Consider the following 12,448-nt stretch of genomic DNA (forward strand, 5'->3'; position numbering starts at 1 on the left):
AGTTTTTCAAATTCTTTAGGCAGATTGAAAACCACAACAAAATCTGCTGTGTCGTGAGAATGAACTGTTTTAGGTCTTATGCAAAGAATAATTAAAATGAATGTGAGCACAATTACACAGATTAATGTAATTAGAAGGAGATACAGTAGCCAGATATCAAAGAGGGTTCCAAGCCCCTCCGGGAAGAGCAGGGTGCAGTGGAGAACAATGCCCCCTAAAAGGCTGGGTGGCCTTCTCAGCCATTAATTGAGTGGAGTCGAGGAGGGAGAGCTTGAAAAGCTGAGGCAGGGTGGACGACTAACGAATGGGGAGGATGTTGAAGAGAGACAAACACACACACACAAAAGCAAGCTCTCTCCAGTTGACAAAATTCTTTCAGGTCGGAGCATACATGGGCCAGGGGCGAGCTACTTTTCTTCCCAAGATGAAGAAAAAGTATAAACAGACGACGCAAATGTACTGGTTATGAGTATTCTTGGTAGCCTTGCACATTCAGCCACAATGGCGCTCATCTGTCACGGGACGGGTTACAACACGCCCGGGTTCTGCCTCCCTGAGGGGAATCTGCACACTTCCTGCCCCGGAACACTGCTGACGGTTCACGGCTGGGCGCTCTGAGACAGCACACGAGCGAGGTGAGCGCAGCCACATCCAGGGTCTCCACCTATCGCCTGCGGGTGACTTGTAATTATTTTGTTAAAGTAGATGACATTAACCAGCCACGGGCTTTCACATCCATTAGTAAATTCTGACACAGTCTCACAGATCGGACTGTCTCATGATGCTGGGTGAGACTCACCTTGCACTAACGGACCCTGCAAAGAGGTTTTTCTTTTCTTTGGCTTCATCGTGGGGAGGAGAGGGAACCGCTGAGGAGGTCGGACTCAGAAACTCTTTAATAATGCTGCTGCAACCGTGTGTTTTCCAGTTCAATCATCTTACCCTAATAGAGTAATATACCTTGATTTTTCATCAAGGTTAAGTGTTTTTTTTAATATATATAATGGTATTTGGATGGCATTTATTTAATAGATTCAAATCATACTCTGGAAATCTGGAGATTGATTCAGTTCTCCTGAACGTCATGAACGTATTATGGGTCTGCTCCAGAGGACTGCGAGGTGGGAAGCTGACACAAAAGCTTGCTCACTGAACCTATACGTGTCTTCCAGGGCTCGAGGAGAAAAACCCCGAAGAACACTGGAAATGCTCCTCTGCTGCGAATGTGCATCTGGCAGCCACGACTCGCACATTTATTATTGCCCCCACTTATGGCTTTTGCTCTTTCATTAATAATTTAATGTTTAGAAAACAACAAGGTCTTCAAAGCAGAAAAAAATCCATTTGAAGCTAAATAAACTATATATTTTTTGTCAGAGTTAAATGTCTTTGTGTTTTGAAATGCCAGTCCTGTCACACAGGCTTAATTAAAGCTACTGGATTGATAGAAAGGGAAGTTTTGTTGGTGAGCTCACCTCTCCATGCTCTGTCAATTTGAACAGAGTTGAAAATTCCCTCCTAATGACTGAGAACATGTGTACACTATCATATTTTGAACCTAATCGCGCTTTGCTCTCACACAGAAGTAGACATGTTTGTTTATATGGATTTAATCAATGACAAGGGCCCCTCTCTGGGAGCTCAAATACATAGCTTGAAAGCAAACTGTTATTGCAGCATTTCTAAAGTTACCACTCAGAGCCTAGACCCTACCAGAGTCCTTGGCGTTCAGAAATTGCCATTTTGACTTAATTATCAACCGTCTGCTTTTTGAATGGAATCATTCAGGATATTGTGATAGACAGATACAAAACAATTTTTCCTCTGCCAGCGGAACCTGCAGCAATGCAAGTTAGAAACTGCATTCATCACGGTTGTGGCCCAAGGGCCAGTGTTGAGGTTCCGCAGGGAAGCGCACACCATCTCCACGTGGCTTCCAGACCTGTCTTAAGGAGAGTGTTCACACTTCCCCAGGGCAGGCCCGAGGGACGCGGAGGCTCTGATCCTCCACACAAGCTCGGGCTGTTCTGTGGCAGAGCTGAGGCCCTTCGCCCTAACCTTTCCTGGGCTCCCACCATCATGCTCCCACCTGGGAAGGTAAAGTCTCTGCCCCCTCTGACCCCGCCATCTGACCTTTGATCTAGGCGGCTTGCTCAAAATTCAGTTCCGAATGAACAGTGATCTCTGGGGCAAAATCTACATAATCTGCTGTCAAAGATTGTCAAACAAATGTTTGACTTCATACACCTCATTTCAGAAGCGCTATCAAAACACCAGAAGGGGAGGAAGGAGAGAAGGAAGGGAGAAATCTCTCTAGGGTGGAGAAGACATGGAGCTAAGATGAAAAAGCACTGAGCTGGGGAACCCTTTGGAAGGTAAAAATCAGATATTCTCTGAGAATGTAGATGCAAAATGCTGAATATGATCTCCAAGAAATTTATGGTATGAATTATGTCAAATTGAAGCATTTTGCATTTCCTTTCACCTCCACGGACATATAGACACGGATTCTAACTGCTGATTCAGAGTGGGATGGAAAAAGTTTGCCAAGTGTTTTGAGAAAGTGTGCCATTATTTCTGATTGCAGGATTATAGAGGGGGAGCACAGTGGAGGGAGGGGGCATGTAGCCATAACAAATTTCTTAAAATTATGCTCTTCTCTTTGTACTATTTTTAAAAACAATTTCGACTTTTACTCTCAGTAGAAGCATTTACAACCTCCAAGATCAATAGATGAATATTACTATTTCTCCTTCAGTATAACTCGATTTTAAACCACCCCATCTTTATAAATTTGACTCATTGATGAGGATAAAGCGCACAACCGCATTTGCAACTTGCTAATATTCTATAGAATTTACTATATCTTGTCCTAATAAAACTACTTTAAAAACTAAACAGCAAACGTCTTCTATTTGAACCCAAATTGTTTTAAATAAGTTCTCATATTGTTTTTTCAGCACTTACATAGGAAAACTTTTTAATGCATTATTTTACTTCTAACGACTCATTGTTTAAAAACTTAGTTATGCCAGTAGACTCAAAGATCACTTCATTCTCTTAAAGGTAACGTGCTCTTTTGCCTCATTATAATAAACACCAATGTTTTTACAACTGCAACAGTTCCCGCCGTATTAGCATATTTTGGCTGAGGTATTGTTTCACTCTGACCTGTATAATAAGTGTCACATTAGCAAGACAACAAATCAAACGTTTGTTAATTTCCCTCGCTTTCCCACACAGCTGGTGGTGTTATCGTGTCACCAGATTTTAATTAATATGATAAGTAACACTTGCAAGACAACAGCGGATTTTTTTCCCCTCTGTGTGCGTGAGGGGCTATACGCCTCCTGTGTGTGTGTGTGTGTGTGTGTGTGTGTGCGCGCGCGCGCGCGCGCGCATGGAAGAAGGGGGAGGAAACCAAGATATTCACAAGGGTCTTTTGCAACAAATTAGTCACTAAAAACATTCACAGCCCCCCACAATGCTATTTCAAATCAAACTTTCATTACACCATTTTCTTTTCCTCTTCCGGATCAAAGACTGCCATACACCAATGCATAATAAAAATCATAAAAACATATAATAAAATGCGCCAATTTTCATACCTGGGGTAGTTGTGTGTTTAAGGTTTTAGAATTTAAGAGAGATGCAATACTGCTGTCTTCGGAGAGGCTTAATTTTAATTTCTCCAGCCTCCATGTGAATAGTAACAAATACATTTCTGACTTACAGGAGACCATTGTGAGGTTTTCCGCGTGCGCAGGGCTGAGGGCGCTCTTCTTGGGTGAGTCAAAAGTGCCATCTATATGCAAAAGCTAGAAATGCAACAGAGCCAGAATGGAAAATCCTTCCACCGTCCTAGCCTTCAGAGCCTCCAACATTGCTAACGACAGACCCAGAACTGTGGGTTGCTGGCGGGGGAAGAAAAACTACCTCGTGAAAATACATAAAATGAATGCATCCCTGTGATGTTTGCACCGTAAAATATTTTACAAGGCTAGTGCCAACATTTTATTTAAAACTGTTTTAATGCATTTGTAGTAAAAAGCAAAGCCAGTATCTAATTCCAAATAAACTGTATAATGTAAAACATTACTTGAGAATGAATGTATTTTACCTTTAGATTAAAAAAAGATTCATTTAATATTTTTTTAATGATGCAGTAGAAGTGAATAAAATACTAACAGAAACCCTTAAACCGTTTTCGGAGAGAAAATGCCAATAAGGAAAGCGATGTTCAAAATTAGAACACTCTCTCATGCTTTTTGATTTTGAATATTCCAAACAGAAAGGAAACCTCTTTCTCCTGGGAATGGAAAGCAGAGGCCCTTTTAAAAAGCTGATATTCTTCCAAATCTTCTTATTGTTATTTAACTTAACATTTTTCCGTCTGTTGCAAAATATAAGATTTGCGGCAATGAATAACAAACTCTAATATTCCGCCTACATGAAATTAGGCCCCAGAAGCAGGATGGCACCAACAGCCCTAAAAACAGCTTTCTCTGTAAGTGGGACTAAGCACAGCAGCACACGTGTAGGAGGTTTGCTGAGATGCAAGGCCACCACTTCCAATTACTAACTGTGCGATGGCGAAATGCCCACCCTCTCCCCTAAAGCTGTCTCACAAAAACTTGGGTTTGCGTAGAAGCAGACCCTATCGCCTTCAACTAGTTGTGTAAAAATAGGCTCAAATTTTATGTCAACTTGCAGATGCTGGTAGTGGTTCTGAAAGTAAATCTGGCCGTGTGACTCCCCTTCATTTTCCTCTTCTGTACAGGTGTGCACACAGACTATGCCAGTCAAAGTGCGCTGGAGGGGTGCAGGACACCACACCAGCGGGCCAGTCTGTCAGAGATCAGCTCTGGGATAAGTCACCTCTGAATTCAGGAAACAAATGAGGGCCCTGAGGACTCCTGCCAAGCCAGGGCAGAATCTGCCAACTGTGGGGAACTGGAACCAGAGGCCCCACCCCACCCCCTCACAGACACTGAGGAACCCTCCTCCAGTATCCTTTGCCTCCTCTGGTGGGAGTGTCTTTCTGGAAGGATGTCCAGAGGTCCTCTCCTCTTGTGACAGAAGCTGGAAGAGCCAAAGGCACAGGGACACAGGCTGTGCCACTCACTGCCCCGGGGTGAGTGTGTTCCTCAGTATTCTGATCCCCACGGGTCCAAAGGGATCTCGAGAGGTCCTCCGGTCCATCCCAACTCACCCAAGGGAGAGCTGTCTAGATGGCTAGTCTCAGGCACAGGCTAGAGACCCCACAGAACTCACCAGGAATCATCTCACTGCCCCAGCCTGCTGTCCCTTGGCTTGGCAGAAATAGGACCTGCCTCTTCTCTGCCTTCACTTTCAACCCCAGCTGAGGAAGGGGGTTTAGGGACAGGAAGGGGAAGCAGCAGGACGGCTTCCAGCGGTCAGGGCAGTGCTCATTTTTCCCCGAGAGAAACGCGGGCCCAAGATGACTGCTGAGGGGTCCTCCAAAAGAACTGGCACTTCCATAAGTAGGAGCCTGGTGCCCAAGAAGCAAAGGAACTGTGCACAGCAAATGCCCATGACTAGGAGACTGGAAGTCAGGATGCCTGCAAGACCTTCTCAGAAAAGAATCCATCAGCAAAGGCAGCCCTAACCAAGGAAAAGCAGCTGTGAGCTTCAATCAGGTTTCCAAATTAAAAATTAGGAAAATACACGTTTTGTTCTGACCAAATAGGGGCAGAAGAGAGCTGTTGTGGGCAATGAGCTAAAGAAGAGCCAACGTGCACTTGATGGAGGCGAAGAAGAGCAACTACACAGAAACATCACACAGGGCAGCAGGATCCAGGGCCTGCCGAGGTGAAGCTTCAGATCAGAAAGCGGAGGAGGGGGGGGAGGGGAGGAGGGGAAGGGAGGGGAGGGGAGGGAGGAGGAAGGGGAGGGAGGAGGGGAGGGGAGGGAGGAGGGGAGGGAGGAGGGGAGGGGAGGGGAGGAGGGGAGGAGGGGAAGGGGAGGAGGGGAAGGGGAGGAGGGGAAGAGGGGAAGGGGAGGAGGGGAAGAGGGGAAGGGGAGGGGGGAGGAGGGGAGGAGGGGGAGGAGGGGAGGGAGGAGGGGAGGGGAGGAGGGAAGGGGAGGGGGAGGAGGGGAGGAGGGGAAGGGGAGGAGGGGAAGAGGGAAGGGGGAAGGGGAGGAGGGAAGGAGAGGGGAGGGGAGGGGGAGGGGGGAAGGAAGGACAAGAAAAAAATGAAGGAAGGAAGGAGGAAAAGAGGGAGGGAGGGAGGAAGGCATCTAATACATGAGAGCCAGAAATTGCCAGACTCTGGTCAAAGTAGCAAACAGAGTATAAAATAATAAGATAAACCTGTTTATCACAGGGAAAAAAATATAGAACTGCGTAGTGACGGATGTTAACATTTTGCAATATAAACAAATGTATAATTATTATGTTGTACACCTGAAACTAATATAATATCGTATGTCAATTATACCTCAATAAAAAAAGATAAACCTGTTTATCTTCCAAAAAAGGATTTGGAATCTGTAAAGGAAAGCACCCCCCACACTCACCAGTGACCCCAAAATAACACCCCACCACATACACACACACACACACACACACACAACTGCAGAATAATTCTGAGTCCTGGAGCACCAGGTGGTGTGGAATCGTCCTCGACAATGACGTCAGTGCGGTGACCACAGTCAGGCTGCTCCGCCCCCGTGCTCCGTCCCTATCTGGGGAAGGGAGCCAAGAGCTCACTGCAGACTCCTGTACTTCCTGGGGAGCGGAGCCACAGGAACCAGCCTTGTCTTCAGGGACACAGGATGGCGCTCCATAATGATATTTAAATTAAAAGTAGGACTCCGTCAGTTATGACACACCACAAGGAAAGACAAATGCGGCCAGTTGTAACCATAGGGTGCCATGGATGGTAAGATACAACTGACTTTTTAAGACTGTTAAATGTGAAAAATATCTACTTAGAATAAACGAAATATGATAGAAAATATTTAGAGGTCAAATGGAAATGAGATGGTATTGCCCCAATCAGATATGTTGTTAAGATTGGAGAGAATTCAAAGAAAAAGTTAAAAGCCCTTGTGATGTCCTACCAACTCACTTTCTATAGATTTGGAAGCTAATTACAAAAAATAAAATCCGATTTTTAAAAATCTCCCATTCCATAAAACAAATTTTAAGGTTCATCCTAAGGTTTGCATTTATGGTCATATTGGTCCTACAGAGAGGCCAGGAGGACGGCGGACATCAGCAGGTGACGGGCTGGTGACACTGAGGCCCCCCTACAGCCTGCCCCATCTACATCACATGTGGAGGGAGGAGCAGGAACTGGGGGCGGAAGGGGGGGTGGATGAGTAGTAACACGTGCAACAAAGGCCAATTTTTCAGGGACAAAGACAACAAGAAAGGAGGAAAAAGAAGGTGGGAGCTGAAACCCTTTCCCGGCCCAGGCCCCTACACGCCAGGCGTTGGCTCGGGGCTGCTTTGGGCAGACAGCCGTCTGTTGGGAAGCCAGCCTGAGGGCTGTATAACGCAGCACTCAATAGGGCTGATGAATCACTCGAGCTAGTAAATGGTGCAGGAAAATTGTGCTCTTGGTTAGGAGTTGGTTTATTTATTTTTTTGGTTAAATTCCTGCAGAATCGTACTTGTGATGCAACAGAGGCTTTGCCGTGAATAGGGCTCTTTGTCATTTGTTAGCTGACTCATTTGGCTGTCACAAAAATCAAAAAGGAATTGATTTTGGTGATCTGACACCCAACTGAGGGGGACACAAACCCCAGATGAACAAAACGCCAGGCCCGGCGCTGGCGTGCAGGTCGATTCCATCCCTGCCTCAGGTGTCTGCGGCCGTGACAAGAGAAGAGAGACAAAGCCACACGCCTCTTCCCTGTGTGGCCTTTCGCTTACAGTGCGGTCTTCTAGGGGCATTGCTCTTATTTTCTGTTGAGAGGTACGTTTTTTTAAGATCCCCGGACTGAGCACTATTATAAAATGCCCAGGCAAGAAGCAGAGAGAGAGGAAGGGGGAGGACAAGAAAGGGGAGGGGAGAACTGTTTCTTACATTTAACCCCAAACACCATTCATCCATAGGTAGTGGATAGTAATCAGCGAAGAACCTAGCAGCCTCCCTATTTAAGCATTCTTGTTCTCATTAACAGGCCTAGCATTATTCATTACCCAAACCATTCAGTGCAGCTCAGGAGCACCAGAGAAAAGGACTTTTACCACTTGCATTACGCAACTCGCTTCTGCTAATTTTAGTGATTACACCGGGACTGGACATATCATTAATCTCACTCCTGGTTCCTAGTTTATTTCAAACAAATAGGAGGTGTATGATTACCCCGGGGGCTCAGGAAATGCACGCCTTCCTCAGGGCTGCACTGCCAGGACAGTCTTTGGGAGGGAGATGGCAGCCCTGCCAGTGAACCCACGACTGCATCAGTTCAAGCTGGTTTCTGTCTACGCCCATCGCCAACACCCTGCATGGACATTGGTGGCTTAATTTTGCTCACATCATCTGGGAGTTACATTTAAACAGACACACTCATGAATTTCTGCTCACTTCTGGAAAGTCACCAAAGTATACAGAAATACATATTTAGGGGTCTATGTAAAGATTAGTTCTCAACGTGGTTTGCAAAGTATAAATGGGTCATGACAGACACTGGAAATAAAGTCCCTGTTCATATCAGGCCACAGAGGGAAGCATGGCAAGGCACAGAGCTTCTTGGCACACACTGAGTCCCTGGAGAGAACTCTAGAACAGCGAGAGAGAGAAGGTCTCTCTGAATCTGCTCTTCGTGGATTTGCCGCAGAGAAGAACAAGGGGGGCACGTTCAAGGCGTACAAGAAACAGGGGAGAATGTTCTAGTGAGACAACCAAGCCCTTCAACACCCTTCGGGATCAGGCCGGAACACAGATGTTTATGACCCTGCTCAGGAGGGACACAGGCGTACAGCTACTTCCAGACACCGCCCCCCCGCCCCGCCCCACCCCACCCCACCCCACGTCTGCTGCTTCAGTGTCGGCACCTCCCCGTGGTAGGCGCTGGGAGAGCAGGTGTGGCTGTGGGTGAGAAGGGCATAGGCAGAAGCCCTGACAGGACTGGGGTAAGTCACGCTCAGCCTCAGTGTCCTCATCTGTAAAATGGAAAGACTACAAAATTTGCAGACTTCTGGGAACTATATACAAAAGTTGGATAGAATCTTGTTCAAGGTCTCAAAGAAATCCTGTGAGAACTTGTCATGCTTGAATTGCACAGAGGAAAAGAGGATTACAATTTAGTGATATTCTGAGAAAATCTCCATAGAATATTATTTCCTCTTTGTTTTCAATCATCCATCTACCCATTCGTCCATCCATCTACTCATCAATCCATCTGTCTATCCATTCATCCATCCATCCATCCATCCACCCACTCATCTGCCCATCGGCCCATTCCTCCATCCACCACCCATCCACTCACCCACTCACCCATCTACCTATCCATCCCCCATACACTCACCCAGCCACCCGTCCACTCACCCACCCATCCAACATTTACTGAGCGGCTCTCAAGTGCCAGGCTCTGTGTTCAGTACTGGGATATGACAGCAACAAAGTAGACAGAGTCCTTGTCTCCATGAAGTTCACCATCCAGTGGGAGGTCCAGAAAATAACCAAATTCACATGACAAGTGCAGAATTACAGCTGTGATGTGCACGCTGAAGGGGAGGAAGGGCCCAAGTGAAGGCACAAAGTGACGGCCTGGTCAGGCCAGTCCGAGGAGACGCCTCAGAGGTGGAGGCTGGGGCGGAGTGGGGTGGAAGGATGGGGTTGACTGGTGAAAGGGTGAGACAGAGAAAGAGAGGTTTGAGAAGTGGAAAGGAATCCTGTGTGGGCTGCCGGGTTGTTTTCCTGGGGTTGCCATGACGAAGTATCACAAACTGGAGGCTTAAAGCAGCAGACATTTCCCTCTCCCAGTTCTGAGATCCAGGTACCGCAGTGTTAGCTCCTCTGAGGCCTTGAGGGAGCCTTCCCGTCTCTCTGCCAGCTTCTGGAGATGCTGAGACCCACGATGCTCCTCGGCTTGGGTCACTTGAAGGCATCACTCCCATCTCTGCCTCCACCATCACGTGGAGTTCTCTCAGTGTGTCTCTCTGTCCAAATTTCCCATTGAAATTGAGCCCCCCAATCCAATACGACTCATCTTTAACTTGATTATATCTACAAAGACCCTATTTCCAAGCAAGGTCACATTCACAGGTTCCGGGGGGGAGACTTTAACATATCCTTTTAGGCGACACAGTTCAACCCATGACAGCTGGAGTATGAGGGTGTGAGTAGCAGGAGATGAAGCAGGTACAGGATGAAGACCCCACAGGCCTGGCAGGCCTGGATAGGGGTTTGGGAAGAGGAGACAGTAGGTCTGGGGATGCCAAGAGCGGCTACCGAGAACTTGCCGGTTTAAGTATTTCTTGAGCACCTATGTGAGGCAGGCCCTGTGCCAAATGCTGGTCAGCAAAGCAGATGACAGTCGCTGCAGCAACTTAGGAGTCCAGGGGAGAGACATGCTTACTCATAGGGAACGGGGTGGTGGTCCTGGGAGGGGAAAAGCATGCTTGGAGGTGAAGACGGAAGGACGTGGTTGGAATGGAGGACCAGGGAGGGCGTGTCAAGGCTGCCTCCAGAGCTCTGACCTCTGTCCACAGTGGACAGTGGGGCTGTTCACTCCATATCCTGCCTCCCCAGGACCGACCCCGCCTGAGCCTTCTCTGATGTGCTGGCGCTCTGATGGTTTCCTATAAGATGGCAATGTTCACATCATCCTACCATATGTCTGTGAAATAATATCCACTCTCACTCATGTGTAGTATGTCTCCCCAACTCAATCCATAAATACAGACACTTATTGCATTCATCTGTACACCTTTCTTTCTGGTTTTCTGTGCGCAGTATAATATTTAGGCATGTGCTAGATATTCAACAAGTATTTTTCTCCCAAACATGGCTAAATATCCATCAGACTTGCACAGGTGAATAAATAACTGGACAGTTGTACCCCAGGGAAAAATAATCTCACGTCCAAAAGAGATTCCACCTCTGATTTGAGATTATTATTTTGAGGCTGCTAAATTTTGCCTTTGTGATATTCTAGAACTGCATATGGCACACGAGAACCTGCATCATTAGTACTAATGGCAGGGAGCCCTGTTGTGAACTGCTACGTGCTATAGACTGAATGTGTCCCCCCAGAATTCATACGTTAAAACCTAACTCCCAGTGTGATGGTGTTTGGAGGTGGGGCCTTTGGGAGGTGATTAGGTCACGAGGGTGGAGCCCACATGAATGGGATTAGTGCTTTCATAAAAGAGACCCCAGAGAGCTCCCTCGTCCCTTCTGCCATGTGAGGACACAGGGAGAAGACGGCTGTCTAGGAATCGGGATCTCACCAGACACCGAATCTGCAAGTGCCTTGATCTTGGACTTCCAGCCTCCAGAACTGTGAGAAATAAATTTCTATGAGAAATTTCTGTAAGAAATAAAACACCCAGTTTGTGGTATTTTGTTATAGCAGCCTAAATGGACTACGACATAGCTCATCAGGATTGTGTGTGAGGGAGAAGAAATGGGCTTCAGTGACATTTGAAGAGTCCCCAGGTGCAAAGTACATGCATGTCAGTCTATGGATTTTGTCACTTTATTTTATTTGAAACCACTTCTGCTTATTTGTTCTGGAACGATGCTCTAGACAGTGGAGGCTGTTGGGTAAGTGATCTCCAGATAAGGGAGGGACGGTAAACTGAATTATTGGTCCCAATACTGCACCCCCTCAGCACCCACATCCTCCATGGCCTCTCCGTGGGTGAAGGTTGTTGGGCTCCTCCCTCGATGTTATGCCTGGCATGTCGCCTGCTTTGCTAATTCCGTGGCCAGTTCCAAGCCCTTTAGGAGATTCTCATGTTTCTGCGTGTCCTTTTACGCCTCTGCCACTGTCACAAGAGGAACACGACTGGCTCGCCCATCACTCGGGGAGCATGGAGGTGGGGCCCAGCCAACGTGCAGACCTGCCCTAAGAAGCAGAGCTGCTTGCGGGGCCCAGCCTAGATCAGCCTACCCAGCCAACAAGCGCGTCTGTGAAGCGAGGGATTACTGCTGACGCCACTGGAGTTGGTGTGATCTGTTAAGTGGCATTTTCAAGGCAATAGCTAACCAATACAAGAATGATACTGTATTATCAAAACACACATTTGTGTGCTTAAGTACTCTGAAGCAAACATCTTGCAGAATATCACCCAACAGGCTATAATCTACCTCATCCCATTGGCCCACAATTTAGGCCCAGTTGATACTACTTCCAGAGGACGTTTTGACACACAGCTCCTTTACCACAATATTACAGTCCGAGAGAAGCTCTTTCTCAATAAAAGCATCCTGATCAGCTCAGGGATGTTCTTCCCCTGCCTCAT

The sequence above is a fragment of the Ceratotherium simum genome, chromosome 10 (genome assembly GCF_057802395.1).
Source record: "Ceratotherium simum simum isolate JZ-2026a chromosome 10, ASM5780239v1, whole genome shotgun sequence".
Lineage (NCBI taxonomy): Eukaryota > Metazoa > Chordata > Mammalia > Perissodactyla > Rhinocerotidae > Ceratotherium > Ceratotherium simum.